We start from the raw sequence: 14,863 nt of genomic DNA, 5'->3' as shown, positions 1-14,863 counted from the left end.
TGCAGAGATTTGCCCTGGGAGCTGAAAGGCAGGCCCATGCCTGGACCAGCCAGTGTGGCCCAGAGGGGCCCCAGGGCTCTCCGGGGAGAGGCTGGCCCCAAGCTGCTTTCTTCTCCTGCCCACCCTGCAGGCTAAGGGAGATCAAATCCCCGGCCACAACGGGCCCCATTGAGAGCCGGTAAATCTGCCCGAGGTGTGGGGTTACGTTACCAGGCTCCCGGCCACCACCACTGAGCGAAGGGTCAGGCTGACCTCCTTCCCTCCCCGTAGGCCCCGGTCCAGGACCTGCAGGGCCAAGCCGGGAAGAAATCCAATTACCCGCTGCATTCCCAGGCAGCAGCCTCCTCTGGGAAATCAGCGAGTGGACAGGGGGATGAGACCTTTGCAAAGGCTGGAGTCATCCCAGGCTGCCCACCGGGAGCACAGGCCCCTGTCCGCAGGGGTGAGGAGTGCAGCTATACAGGTGAGGCCTCGGGATAGAGCACTGTTGGGATTCTGCTGGGTGCCTGGCACAACACTGCGTTTTACCTGTGTTCGCCTCTTTGTCCTCACAGAAGCCCCGTGACGCAGGTGCAATTGTCACCTCTATTTTACAGAGGCTGGAACTGAGGCACAGAGAGGTGAAGGAGATTTCCCAGAACCACCAAGATTTGAAGGCCACCAAGAGCCCACTTGCCACAACAGCCACCCAACAGACGGGTCACACAAAAACGCGTCCTTTGAGTAAGGGTAGAAAAACCCAAGTGTGAAGGAGAAAAGTGTCCAGGGCCCGTGGCTACTGTCGGCAGCTCTCTGGGGACTTGGCAGGGGACAGGAGAGCAGCCCTTTTCCCCGGCTCTAAAGAAGAGACACGGGAATAGTTTGGGAACTACAGGGTGACATTTGGTTCTGTGCAAAGTCTCAGTGGACAGACTTTAAATATTGTGCAATAAGCATTTAAAAAATGCAACAGGCGGGGTGCCTGGGTGGCTCAGTCGGTTAAGCGGCCGACTTCGGCTCAGGTCATGATCTCGCGTCCGTGAGTTCGAGCCCCGCGCCGGGCTCTGTGCTGACAGCTCGGAGCCTGGAGCCTGCTTCCGATTCTGTGTCTCCCTCTCTCTGCCCCTCCCCTGTTCATGTTCTGTCTCTCCCTGTCTCAAAAATAAATCAAACGTTAAAAAAAAAATTTAAAAATGCAACAGGCTCCCATACCCAGCAGTATAGCTACTCTAGGTAAGCCCAGGAAGGCAGAAGAATAAAATCAGAATTAACCTAAATGCCTTTCGTTAAGAGAACGTAGGAAGAGAGAAGGAAGAGAGGAAGGAAGGAAGGAAGAAAGGGAGGGAGGGAGGAAAAAACAATTACAGTAGCTTACTATGCAAAACCATGACTAGATTTCCTAGATCCAATGTTAAGTGAGAAAAGCATTGACCGAATGATCCGTAACCATTTGTTTGAACACACACACACACACACACACACACACACACACACACACACACACGTGCCCACTACAATGGCACATATTCCTACAGGTTCTGTGTGTCGATGCATAGAAAAATATCCAGAAGGCTATATGCAAAGTAATAACAGTGATGATTAACCCTGCGGAGGAGGCTGGAATGTTGTGCTTATCCAGGAAGAGAATACTTAGCTGTTTAAATAATAGTTGACGTTTTTGCAACGAAAAGGTACATTTGTATATTCCATACACGATTAAAACTTAGCAAAACAATATAAGAAAAGACACGGTGGGCTGCCTGGGAACCAGTGAACTCCCTGTCCCTGGAAGTGTGAGAAGCATCCACCCTGGGGTCGAGGGATTCGAAAAACCGTGAAGAAAACAAGGACAGGTGGGTTAGCTGGCCCTTCGGAACCTCAGAGCCTTATCAGGGCAGTAGGAGCAAAGCCCTTATTCTTCCTGCACCAAGAGTGGCTTTAAGGAAGCACAGAGCATCGGACGCTAGAGGAGGGAGAGGCCGTGGACCCTCACTGTGACTTGGGCAGAGACGCACCGGCCAGTCTCTCCACCCCCCTTCCCCCCCAGGGACTCCTAGCTCTAGGCTCTCAGTCCCAGCAGCCCCCAGCCACTGGCCAGCATGCCCGGCGTTAGCCTCAGACTCCCAGCGTAGGGGCTGTGTCTCTGGGAGGACCTCACGCTGGGGACAAGAATTCAGGACAGAAGGAGGAGAAGAAATGCTCATAAAGCTGACCGCCCCTGTGACACCGAGCCCAAGCCACGGCCGTGGCCGCGGCCGCCGCGTGGTGAGCCCTAATCCACAACAGGCTGAGCCCCAGCCCCAGCCAGCCTCTGACCCCCGGCAATATAAAAAGCAAAGGTCAATGAAGCTCTTACCTCACCTGGCAAGACAGCAATGAGATCGAGCCAAGAGCCAAGAGACATGGGTCTGAGTCCCAGCACCTGCCCTTGACTTCTCCTAAGAGACCCTGACAAAGTCACTGAGCCCCACGGCACCTCAACCCTCTCCTCTGCACAATGGGCGGAGGGTGGCTAACTCCCAAGCCGGCTGCGTAGCTGAAATGAGACATCGTCCACATGGTCTCTTTGTGGGCTCCCACAAAACGTAGGGCCCCATCCAGGCCACGGATACGGGGCACTGAGGAACGGAGGTGGCCACGACGGAGCTCCAAAAGCAGCTAGACGTGCTGCAAATCTGAAGCCCAGAGGCAGCCAGAAAGGGGCCCGTTCGTGGCCCCAGGCAGGGACCAGGAAGGAACACACAGAAGGATTCTCTCCAGGCGGACAGAGACAAGGACGCGCGAGGAGACAGGAGTAAGTCGGAAAGAGCAGAGGAGCCTTTCTTGGCCACTGTCCTGGGCCGAGGGCCAGGGTGCTCAGAGAGGGCAGGGAGCCACTGGCAGGTGCCAAGGAAGAGTGCGGTTTCTACCTGAAACTGGGGGAGGGGACTCCAGGAGCCAGGCCAGTGAGCCCTTGCCTCACCGGTAGCCAGGGAACTGGGGGCAGAGGCAGGTGACAGATCCGCCAAAGGAAACCAAAGGAGGAAGAGCAAAGCTCAGTCACAGAGCAGCCATGACCGGCTGCAGTGGGCCAGAGGGCCGGACTTGCCCTTGGGCCCGGGGCATAGCCTTGGAGGATCCGATCCGGGAGAGGGGCCACTGAGAAGCAAGGAGGTCCCACCTGGTGCTCACAGTGAAAAGCGCCAGCTCTGGGCAAGGCTGGCAGCAGCATGAAGCCTGAGGGAGGGCTGCCCCAGAGCCTCCCTCGGCCACCCCAGGGGGACCCTAGGGCCGTGGCAAGTATTGAGTCCAGTGTGGGACCAGCCCAAGGCAGAGAGGGCCACAGAGGTCCAAGGACTCAGGCCTTAAGCCTCCAGATACAACCAAGGCCACTGTCAAAACCAGAGCCCCTCAGGGACTCCTGGTCCTACAGCCAGCACCTAGACAGGCTGCAAATCCCCGCACCCCCCCCCCCCTTCCCCGGCCCCATCCCGCAGGATCCGGGGCAGCTGGACTCCCCGCTAAATGGCAGCCAGACAGTCCTGCCTGCCGCTGGCTTGGGGGCCCAGCCTACAGGGAGCTGCAGGGAGGGAGCAGGAGGCTGGGCCTCTCTGAACGGGGGGCCCCAGAAGAGGGTGTAGGTGGGGCGGGCAGGAGAGGGGCCTCCCACAGCTCTCTCTCCTCCCCGCAGGCCAGCCTTCTCCCTGGACCTGTGGCCACACGCAGGCCCGGGCACACCACGGGCTGTTCCCAGCAGCCCCTAGACAGGGCGGGCTGGCTCCTCTCCTCCCCAGGCTGAGACCACCGCGGCGACACTCACCTGGCTAGCCCCGGATGGGACACCCACCGTCCGTCATCGCCTCAACCAAGAGTTCACTCCTCAAGCCACACCCGCAGGCCTCAGCCCTGACCCAGCAGAGGGTGGGTGTGGGAAGCCACTTCAGGCGGCTGTCCACTGTTCACCTCCTGTTCGGACCCCACGCCATCGTGCCCAGTGCCTGGTCAACCTCAGGCCTCAGCCTCGGACCTCGGCCTTCCCTCCTCCTGCCCACATTCCCTGGCATGGCTCTGGACTCCTTGGGGGCGGCCGGGACACCCCCTTTGACAGTTCATAGCACGGGTAGCATCAGGCCGCGGGGACACAAAGGCTCCACCATGGCCAGCCAGCCACAACAGGTGCCAACCCACTGACCAGAACAGCCTGGGAAGGCCTGCTGCTCACACCTGAGGACTGATTGCCTGCCTGTCCAGCCAGGCAAGGGACCCAGGGGCCACCAGGCACCAGCAGAATCATGGGGCTGGCTGCCTCAACTGGGACAAGGATAGGCCGGCTCACCAACAACTTACCCCACTGGGCACCAAGCAACTGCCTTCCTGGAGGCTGAAGACCGAAAGGAAACACCACTTGGATGGCCCCTTCGGTTGTTTAAAGCACCTCCTAAGCTGGGACTTTATCTCCCACCTCAGGACCTCCACCTCCAGAATAGTCTTCAAGTCCTGACTCAGCCTGGCATTCTGGGCCCTCCCGGTCGGGCTCCCAGAACTATCTCCTCTACCTTTTCGCAAACACCCAAGACCACGTCCCTGAACCACCTGATCCGGTCGTCTGCCTTTGCACATACTGTTCCCAGGGCCCGAACTTTCCTGCCTTCTTCCTCCACCTGGCAAACTTCTACTCTCCCTTCGAGGTCCAGCTCTATGTCGCTTCTTCCAGGAAGCCTAACGGGCTCTCCCTCTCCCACCCCTCCCCTCCCCGCCACATCCCTGAGCAAGTAGGGCACTTCCCACCTTCAATCACAGTTACGATCTGGGCCAGAGCTCCTCACGCTATTTGTGAAAGAGATTTTTTTTTTTTTTTAAGTTTTCCAATCTGTTGCCAACTGATGCTTTTGTAAGTTACAATAAAGAATGACACAGCAATGTCAAGTTGCAGTAGGAGTTTTTCATCACTTACTCTCAATGTTGTACCTACCTCGCTGCACACCAGTAACACACAGCCCAGAGATGGGGAGAGGTCTAGCAGACCACCCTCTCTTTGGGTTCGGGGCCCATCGAATCATGTGTTTGTGTTTGGTCCTCCAGAGCCCAAGGGGCACTCCCCGATCGGCTGTCCCAAATATTGGCTGGGAAGGGCCCAACAACCCTGTAACACGGGCAGCACCCGTGCTATGCGGCCCCATTTCTCAGACGAGCACACAGAGGCACAGAGAGGATGAGCGGCCTGGCCGACGCTGTACTTTCTCAGGACTACCCAGCATCACAGGGGCAGGTGCTTGGGCCCAGCAAGTTTTCCAGCCGACCCTCCTTCCCAGCACAGCCGCCAAGAGCAGCTCCCGTGGAGTAACAGCGACGCAGCCCCACGCAGTAGAGAAGAGCTCAGCCTCCGGAATCAGACAGACCTGGGTTCAAGTCCTAGCTCTGCCTTTCACAGCTGTGGGGCCTTGAGTAAGTCACTTCACGTCTCGGGGCCTCACTTTCTTCTCTGTTAGTGGCGGCGAATAACACCGGCATGATCAGGCGGCACACTGCTTCAGGAAGGGCCCGGCCACACTTACAGGCTTCGTTCAAGTTTGGCTATTGCTGGTGTTTACAGAGGCCCCGGGATCACCCACCCTGAAACTTGGCCCTGGCTCCTCCCTTTCTGCGTTTCCTCCACCCAAGACCCCAGGCCCTTTCTGGGGGGTAAATTCTTCCCCTGGATGCTAAGTTGGCGGATTTCCTTTGAAGATTTCACCCCTCTGGCCTCCCCTCCCGCAGTCTAAGTACCCTGCTCCCCCCCCCTCCCCCCCCCCCCCCCCCCCCCCCCCCCCCGTCCCTGGGACACCTTGAGCCTCTGACCTCTTCACCTCCTCTCTAAACACGAGCCACTCTGGGTGCTCTGGCCTTTTCTCTAGGGTGCAGCTGTCTGGGGAGGTGCCTTGCACCACCCTGGGAAAATGCTGTCCTGTTGGGTTGGGGCAATGAATGGCCCGGCTTCGGAGAGGTCAGGGACGGGGTCCCAGCTTGCAAATGCCTCCCCGCACCTCCCCCTGCCTCCTCCCACCTCCCCCTACCTCCGCCCACCAGAGCCCAACTTCCCCGTACCTTGGGCCATGACAATGCTGAGTCCACCTGGGCCGGGTCCCAGTCAGCTGCCCTCACGAGAGGCTCACTCCCTGCTGGGGGGGAGGGTCCAGTGGGCCACTCCCCATGCCCCTCAGCCGCCCCAGAGCCTCCCAGGCCGTCCATCTCTATCCCCCGAGCATCGGGCAGCAGGAGCCCTTCCCAGTCTTCACCCCTTTCCCTTGGGGAAAGTGACAGATAGTGGGAGAAGCCACTCTGGGAAAGCTGACACTGTGGGGGTGGTTCCATATTTACTTGCTTGGTGACGTCCATAGCAGCCCAGCTCAGTGCCCAGGTCAAGCTGCTCGTCTCCTCTCCTGGTCCCACTCGGGCCCCCAACCCCGCCATTAGCCCAGGAGAAGCCCCGTCGGCCCTCCCCACCCCAGCTCCTTCACGGACGCACATTCCCGGGGGCCGCTGCCCCCCGTCCCCTCAGGAAGGGGTGAGCCGCTGCCACAGCAGGTAGTCAAGCAGGACCCGACAGCCTCTCCTTCGGGAGAGCAGGGCGCAGAGACTGGGCCAAAGGCCCACCCTGCTCTGATGACGGCAGCATGGTGGGTGCCCAGGAAGGGGTGTCAGATTTGGGGTTGAGCTTGGTCGCTCCCTAAACAGTGTGAGCCCCAGCGCACCGCTCTCCCACTACGAGGCTCTATTTTCTCAGCTCCCAAATGGGGGTCACGAGAGCTGGGGTATTCACAAGGGATCTGGAGGAAGGCAAAGTTGGGAAGCGTCCCCGCTGGCCTTACGGGTCGGGTTGGGTAGGTCAGAGAGAAGGGTGGAGGAGAAAGCCCTGGGAGCCACTGAAGGCTCCAGAGGCCCAGGTGTGCCTTTGCACACAGGGTCCCCACCCCTCGGCACCCACCCGGGATCTGAGGCCGAGACCGGGGAGCAGGACAGCCAGCAGCCCTCCTGTCCTCCTCCCTTCTCCCCTCGCCCAGCGTCATTTCTTCGTGGAGGTTCTTGGCCTGTCCAGATATGCCTGCCAGTTCTCACTCATGAGGTTCCCAGGTGGGGAGAGGGTCCTGAAACCAGCTGTGTAAACCAAGAGCTTATAAATAAACCCCACATTTAAAGCACCCAGGAGACCTGCAGGGAATTATTATGTAACACAGGCAGGTGACCCCTGAGGCTTCCTTTATAAATGTGGGTTTCCTGAGGTAATTGGAAAGATTAGATTATAGCTGTGTGACCTGGGGCGAGTCACTTAACCCCCCTGAACTTGACTGAGCTTCCCCCATCCATAAATGGATGTAGAAGCAACCTCGTGGGGCATCGTATGTGTTCCTCTTAAATTTGGTCATGAGAAAACGGAAGAAAAAGTTTTCTTCCAGAGAACGTAGCACGGGACTGATACCAATGTCTCCATTTAATTTTTTTTTTTTAAGTTTATTTATTTTTGAGACAGAGAGAGACAGAGCATGAGCGGGGGAGGGGCAGAGAGAGAGGGAGACACGGAATCCGAAGCAGGCTCCAGGCTCTGAGCCGTCAGCACAGAGCCCGACGTGGGGCTCGAACTCACGAACTGGGAGATCACGACCTGAGCCGAAGTGGGATGCTCAACCGACAGAGCCACCCAGGCGCCCCACTAATGTCTCCATTAACAGAAAGGGAAACTGAGGCCAAGACACGGCAGGCCTTGAACACAAGCCCATGGGCGGGATGGGGTGGGATGGGTGTCTGAAAACGTCGTCAGGTCAATTTTAAGCAGGAGGCCCCCATGCCACGCTTTGTCTCTCATACCCAGGCCCTGCTGTCCCCAGCAAGGGGCACACGATTATTTCTGCACCCCAGGCATGCCTCCCTGCGGTCATGACCTCACACCCGAGGTGGCGACCCCCAAGCTGGCCTTATGCCACGCACAGGTGCCCCGTGCTTCTTTTTCTAGAGCCTCCATGAGGCCGGCACTATCATCATCCCACTTTGCTGATGAGGAAACACAACCACAAGAGCAGCAGCCCCTCACCCAGGTCTCCCTGGGGCAGAAGCAGGACTGAACCCGAGGCTCATGTCCCTGCCCGTGGTCCAGCACTGTGCCCCCGACCAGCTCCCCTGGCTCCCTCTCGGTGCCCCCCTCCCTGCCAGGAGGCCAGCCCAACTTGCTGGGTCCTAACTAGGGGTGTCCTAGCTACCCAGAAACAGAACTGTCCCCCAACCCACCCCCTCCGAGCCCCAGGGTGGAGGGTCGTGTCCCCGCCGGCCCACCTTCCACCTTGGGATGGCCACCCCCAGGCCCTCGTCCTTATCCCCGCTTGCCTCGATGACTGCCACAGCCTCCTAATTGGCCTCCCCGCCTCCAACCTCACGCCCAACCTGCTGCAGCAATCTGGGACCTGGATCTGATCTCCGGGTCGGCTGCCTCCTCCCTGCGGCCCCACAGACAGAAGGTAAAACGCCTCAGCTCAGCAGCGTCGACCTTTTACAGCCTGGCTGGGGCAAAGCATCGGGGGAGGGGGTTAGGGCGGGAGGGCTCGGGAGCCTGATGGCCTCGATGTGAATCCCCGCCAGGAGACCTTGGGCGAGCGACTCCACCTCTCGGAGCCTGGGTTTTCCATTTCCCCCAAAGAATGGGAAGATAATCGTACCAATATCAGGGTGCCGCTGGGAAGATTACGTGAGAAAATGCAGGTAAAGCACCTGGCACAGAGTAAGTGCTCAGTTCGTTCCCTCACTTTACAGACATCTGAGGCCCTACTACGTGCTATGCACTGTTCATACAGCAAAGAGCAAAACTGACGAGAATCCCAGCTCTCTGGGAACTGGCATTAGAGTTACAAGATGGCCAGAACCAAGATAAGCGAGGCCCCCGCAGGGCCCGTTCCATGTGTTCCACACTAAGAAAAAAGGCCGGGACGTGGAGGGACCAGGGGGTAGGGAATTTAAGACAGGAGGGTGCCCATGAGAAGGTGCTATCTGAGCAAATCCTGCCGGAGGTGAAGGGGCTTGCCCTGGAGATAACAGATAGGAGTGCTCTAGGGAGCAGGAACAACCAATGCAAAGGCCCTGAGGCAGGATCGGGGCTGGTGTGTTACTCCTATTATTATTACTATTCTTCCCTTTCCAGCCTCATCTCCCTCCACCTCCTCCCTTATACATAGTTTCCAGCCAAGCGAACTACCGGAGCCCTTCTGTGGGCCCATGCCTTTGCAGAAGCCACACCCCATACTAGAACGCCTCTTTGCTGCCCAAATCCTCCTCGTCCTTCAAAACGCAGCTCGAAGCCTGCCTCCTCCTCAGGGAAGCTTTCCTTGACTTAGAGTCCGTGCCTCGCACCCTTCTGCTAGACCCTGCAACTGCCTGGTGAATCGCTCACCTCTCGCCCTGGCCTGTAAGGTCTGCAGGGGCCAAGACTGGGCTCCCACACCTCACCCCCCCAGCCCAGCACGGTGCCTGGCACAGGGACGGCACAAGCGTCCCGACCACCTGATGAATGAAGGAAGGACTGAGGGATGCCCCGGGCCTTCCCTCTTCCAGAGCCTCAGCCAGAGACATCAGCACGAGGGTGGCTGCGCTGTGTGACCATTGGACTTTGCAGCGCAGATACAAATCTGCAATAGGAAACAGGCTTTTTAAAAATAACAGCACATTTTTCTTTTTTCTTCATTGTTTTTTTTCTTTCTGCACGGCTTATTTTTCCGGCGCAGCCCCTGGGCCAGCTGCAGGCCCCACTCTGAGAACATGGGGCTCTGGGGCCTCCAAAGACTCTTAGGCCCCAGCAGGGGTGGAGATGCACCAGATGGTTCTAGACCAGCCTTGGGTACCAAGGCCACCAAGCAGCTCTGAGCCAGAAACCCGCTTGCACAAACCCCAATATTAGGTGGGTGTTTCCTCCTGGAAACTTACCCCCCAGTGAGGGTTTTCTAACCCTGTGTGACGTTTCTAAAGGGGCTTCTCCTCGGGGGGGGGGGGGTCTGGGGTTCTCTGCCTTCATTCTAAGAGGGCATCCCTAGGGAGGCGGCATCAGAATGCCAGGGTCCCAATCCAGGCCATGCTACCGTGTCACCCTGGATCCTTTACTTCACCTTTTGGGGCCTCAATTTACCCATCTGTGAAATGGAAATAACAGCACGCACCCTGTGGAGTTGTTTTCCGCAGAGCGACGTGCTTAGGACCATACCTGGCACGCCATGAGCCCTCAAAAAACATTTGCTGCCTTCATCGTCAGTATCTCCGTCATCCCCGGTTCTCCCTACTCTGTGGCCCCTTCGCTGAATCATACACTCTCTCGCTCAGCAGATCAGCAAGGGTTTGCAAACATCTCCCCCTCCTGCCCTCCTGGAATCGCCTCTCAAACATCCCAGAAACAGCCCTTCTGCGGCATGGACGCCTGTAAGTACGGGGAGCTTAGTTTCTGTACTCTACAGGCCGGTCATGGCTGACACCTCCTTCCGGCTGCACCCACCTGCCCTTACGCCCGGGAGACAGCGTTCACTCATCCTGTCCTTCACCTCCAGCATATAGTGAGCCTGCAGTCAGTGCTCGGGGATCCTTCAGAAGGTATCTATCGAGCAGCTCTTGCGGGCAGACACTGGAAATACAGAGGCGCGTGCACACACACACACACACACACACACATGCGTGCACACACACACACACACACACACACACACACACACACAAGCCAACCCAGGCACCGCCCCCCCCAGAGCTCCCGGTGGTCTGACGAAAGGGGGAGACCACAATCAATAACCACACCCACAAATGTAAAAATTGCTACCCGGCAATGCAGCAAAGGGGAGGTACACGGGGCCATGAGAGGTTGTAATGGGGGATTCGACCTAATCAGGGAGGGCTTCCCTGAAGAGGTGATGCGGAAGCTGAAGGATGAGGAAGCCTAAGCAGGGGGAGTGCAATGCACAATATGAGGGGACGGAGGGGACAGGGCAGAGGGGACAATATGAGGCAAGCGTCATGTCAGGTGGAACACAGCAAATGGAGGGATGCAAAATGGTGTCCCCATAGGGTCTGGAGGGCAGCTAAAGGATTTCTATCTTTCTCCTAACAGCAGTGGGAGTCCCTGAAGGGGTTTTCAGACAGGGATTGATGGCCTCAGATTTGTTTGTCAACAGGGTCGCCCTGGCTGCTAAGGATGAGCCTCCCCGAGTCTGCGTGTGTCTACTCATCTCTGCCTGGAGTGCTCCTCTAGTCCCTGTATCCGTCAGGTCAGGCCAGGTTATGCTGTAGGAACAAACATCCCCCCCCCCAAATCTCAGTGGTTTAAGACAACAAAGGTCTTGGGGCTCCATCCCACATAGTGACACAAGCAAAAGCAAAAGCAGCCACCATCCCACCTACTGCTAGTTGCCACAGGAAAAGGGCACTCTGGACGGGCCTGTGCCAGGCACTCAATGCTTTGGCCCAATGCGACCTGCGTCACTTTAAGTTCACAACTCACTGGCCAGTCTAGGGGGACTAGACTCTGTCCTACCATGTGCCCGGGTGAACTGGGAACTGTAGGGGACTGTTTTGAGGACCACCAGACACCCTCCCACCCCATCTTGCCCTTTGCCAGCCTTAACTCATTCCTTAGATCTCAACCGTTCGTATTCCGGAGGAGGGCCAAGCACGCGCAGGAGAAAACAACACACGGAGCGCGGCGAGATCCAGGAGAGGGTAGGAGATGGGGGCCAAGGAGAGGGCAGAGGCCAGATCATTCCAGGGCTTTCAGGTGGTGGTGACAATTTGGTTCTTTATCCCAGAAGCACCGACAAGGCTTTTCACTGTTTTAAGCGAGAAATGGGAGGCCTGACGTGATCTTTTTTGGAACAGATCTGACAGACTGCACCGTGGAGCCTGGCATGGGAGGAAGGTTGCAGGTGGGCACTTAGGAGGCTCTGAACGTTGTCCTGGGGAGAGACTAGGATGCTGGAGAGGAGGAGAGATGGAGAGAGGTGGATGGATACACTCTACAGGCTCAAGTTCTCTAGACCTGGGGAAGGATGCGGACTGGGATGAGGGAACCGAGACACCAACGTTTCTGCCTTAAGGACTGGCAAGAAGGTGGCAGCTCTGGCCAAGATCAGAGCCCTCGGGGAGGCTTAGGGAGCAGATTAAGGGACAGCCTTGCATACCATGTGTTGGTCATGACTGTGACATAGCCAAGAAGACAGGCCAAGGAGGCAGCTGAATAAACAAGTACGACTCCGGACTCGTAGTCCAGGGGTCTTCGCCAGTGACCTAGAACCGGGAAAACCTTGCCTCCCCATCCCCGTCCGGGCGAGGAAAGATTCAGGTGATAGAAGTCTTACTTGACCCCAAGGAGAATAAATTCATGAAACGCATCAATCCAAGGGACCTAGAAGACAGAACCATAACTCGTGCCGGTAGAGTATATGAGGGACGGTTGTGATGGTGGATCAAGGGCTCCTGGGACAAGAGAGGGGAGCCCCTCATCCTTGAGAATGTCATTAGAGAAGAGAACGAGACCCTGCCCCAGCGGCTCCTTGGAGGCCCTGTCAGTTTGGAACTGCGTGGTTCTGGGTGGGGCCTGCCAGGTCATGCCGATATTCCCCGGGATAGCACGGTTTAGCAGTAATCCCCGAGAGAGAACAACGCTTCTGAAATCAGGAGCGGGGCGTAGACGAGGCATCTTATCCCTATCGGCTTTAATCTCACAACTGCCTTGCCCGACAGGCTCTGTTGGCCCCATTTTAGGGATGGACAAGCAGGGTTCAGAGAGGCCAAAGGTAACTGTGCCAAATTCAAAGTCACGCAGTTACGCGGCGGAGGGGGAAGGACTCCAACAGAGAAACCCCTTGTCATTAAACTCAAGCAGCCGCCTCGGGCTCTTCCCAGAAGGTGTTCAGACTTGTGCCCACACAGCACCCTGCGGGCACCTCCCGGAGAGCTGGTGGGTGAAGACCATGCCCCGCTTGGCCAGCTTCCTGGCCACGCACCCCACACTCCCAGTGCCTCTCAAGGGGTACTGTGGACAAAGGAAGCTTGAGTGCCACAGGCATCAAGCTCCACGGAAAATTCGTTCGCCCCAGCCCAGACAAAAACCCCTAAGTTCATAGGGTTTCCAGCCATCAAGAGCAATCTCTCATTATTGCCTCCTGTCCCCGCGCACAAAGGGCTGGGCGTGCTTCCTTTCAGCCACTCTAAATTATATACCACGGCCTTTCTCCACATGAAGCAAACGTCTAAGAAGAGAGATTTAACATTTTTCTCTCCTCAGTCCCGGCCCATCCCGGGGGTCAAGCCTCTATTGCCCAACCCAGTTCAAGACAGAAGCAACTTTTCAACCGGCGTCGCCCAGCGTTCAAGAAATGTGCATTCCCCTTGCAGCGACTCGCCTAGGGCGTGCTGGCCTTGACCGGAGAAAGGTCATCGGCCGCTAAGTTTCTGCAGTTTCCGCGTGTGCGAGCACCTTGGGGACTGCGAGTGGGGGGGGGATGGAGGAGGCTACACTCCAGAGAGATTTCCCGAAGAGTCTACACCGCAACCAAGATTTCAAACGTATTAAAGAAACGGCCTCCGGCTCGGCCACATTTAGCGGGAAGTCGCGGGCTGCTTTGGAAGAGGCCCCACCGCCTCCCCAAGGGCCCGAGCCCCCCACATCTGCCCCAGGCGCCGAGCCGAAAGTGCCCCCGAGAACTAGGCCAGCGGCCGCACCGAGCCCTCCAAGCATTCCGCGCCCCGCCCCGCCCGTGTCACCGCGTTCTCATTCCGAACGCTCGGCCCGGGCGGCCGCTCCCATTGGTCGGCGGCCACGTCCGTCAGCGGGCGGAACGTCGGCGCAGAGAAAAGGCTACATTGTAACAAGGCGAGCGAGCGAGGAGCGAGCGGGGAGGAAGGAGGCGGAGGGGCGGCCCCCGAATCCCGCAGCAGCGGCGGCGGCGGCGGCGGCGGCGGCGGCAGCTACCTGCCGAGGGTTAACCCACCTCGGGGCCGGGACGAGCCGCCCCCCCCTCCGGCCCGCGCCCGCGCCGCCCGGGCCCCCCGCTCCTCCCGCGCGGGCCCCCGGCCGCCCGCGCCCCCCGCAGCCGCTCGCAGCCCCTGCACCGGCGGCCCCCGCGCTCGCTGGCAAACTGCCGAGCGCTTTCCGAAGCCATTTTCAATGGCCACATTGGCTACCGGGGCTGACTCACCTTCCCGGGAATGCTGCGGCAGCCGCGGGGCCCGGGCGGCGCGGGCGGCCCGGCGGGCGGCTCGGCGGAGGCGGCGCGGCCCCGGCTGGCGGCCCCCGCGGCGGGAGCGGCCGCGCTGCGGGCGCGCTGGTCCCCGGCGAGGCAAAGTTTCAGCGCCAGCCTCGGCGCGGCGGCGGCGGCGACTCGCTGCTGCTCTCCTCCCCTGCTTTGACCACCATCTTATTAGTACAGGAAATGACATGGAAAACGGAAGAAAGCGGCGTTTGGGGCAGACGCGGACCCCCCAATTCAGGGGCCGGAGCCGGGACTCACCAGCCGCGTCCCAACCCGGCCCCGGAGAAAAACTCCCGGGGCCCCTTCGGCCCCCGCCCCGCGGGCTGCTCGGAGGGGGGAACCCAGCTCCTCGAACCCAAAAGGAGAGGGCGAGTTTTATAACCCAGCCCGCGGAGAAATCGAGAAAAAAAAAAAAAAAAAAAAAGAAATGAAATGAAAAAAGAAAAGGTGAAGAGAACTTTCGAACTGGGACACTTTTTTTTTTTTTTTGGTCGGAATTAAAAGTTCTAGAATTTTAAAAAGGCATTCAGTGGCGGGGGTGGGGGGGGGGGTGCTCACTAGCTCTCCTGGCCCCTTGGCTGCCCGTTTTGATCCAAATAGTCAGGGGGAATTAATGCGTTTATATTTTTAACCCATTCGAGGCCCCGCCGCGCGCAGCAGGC

At 58.4% G+C, this 14,863-nt stretch overlaps 1 protein-coding gene across 1 annotated transcript in view; it reads right to left on the bottom strand.

Annotated features, from left to right (window-relative positions):
* The window catches only part of PRDM11 (PR/SET domain 11), an 89,601-nt gene extending 75,329 nt beyond the window's left edge, over positions 1-14,272 (bottom strand). The window contains exon 1 of the mRNA XM_023239785.2: positions 14,148-14,272. The gene's annotated coding sequence lies outside the window, so the exon portion shown is untranslated. The remainder of the gene's footprint in view (positions 1-14,147) is intronic.
* Positions 14,273-14,863: the final 591 nt, after the last annotated feature.

The sequence above is a fragment of the Felis catus genome, chromosome D1, assembly GCF_018350175.1.
Source record: "Felis catus isolate Fca126 chromosome D1, F.catus_Fca126_mat1.0, whole genome shotgun sequence".
Classification (NCBI taxonomy): domain Eukaryota; kingdom Metazoa; phylum Chordata; class Mammalia; order Carnivora; family Felidae; genus Felis; species Felis catus.
This window is presented reverse-complemented; position numbering and strand designations above follow the sequence as displayed.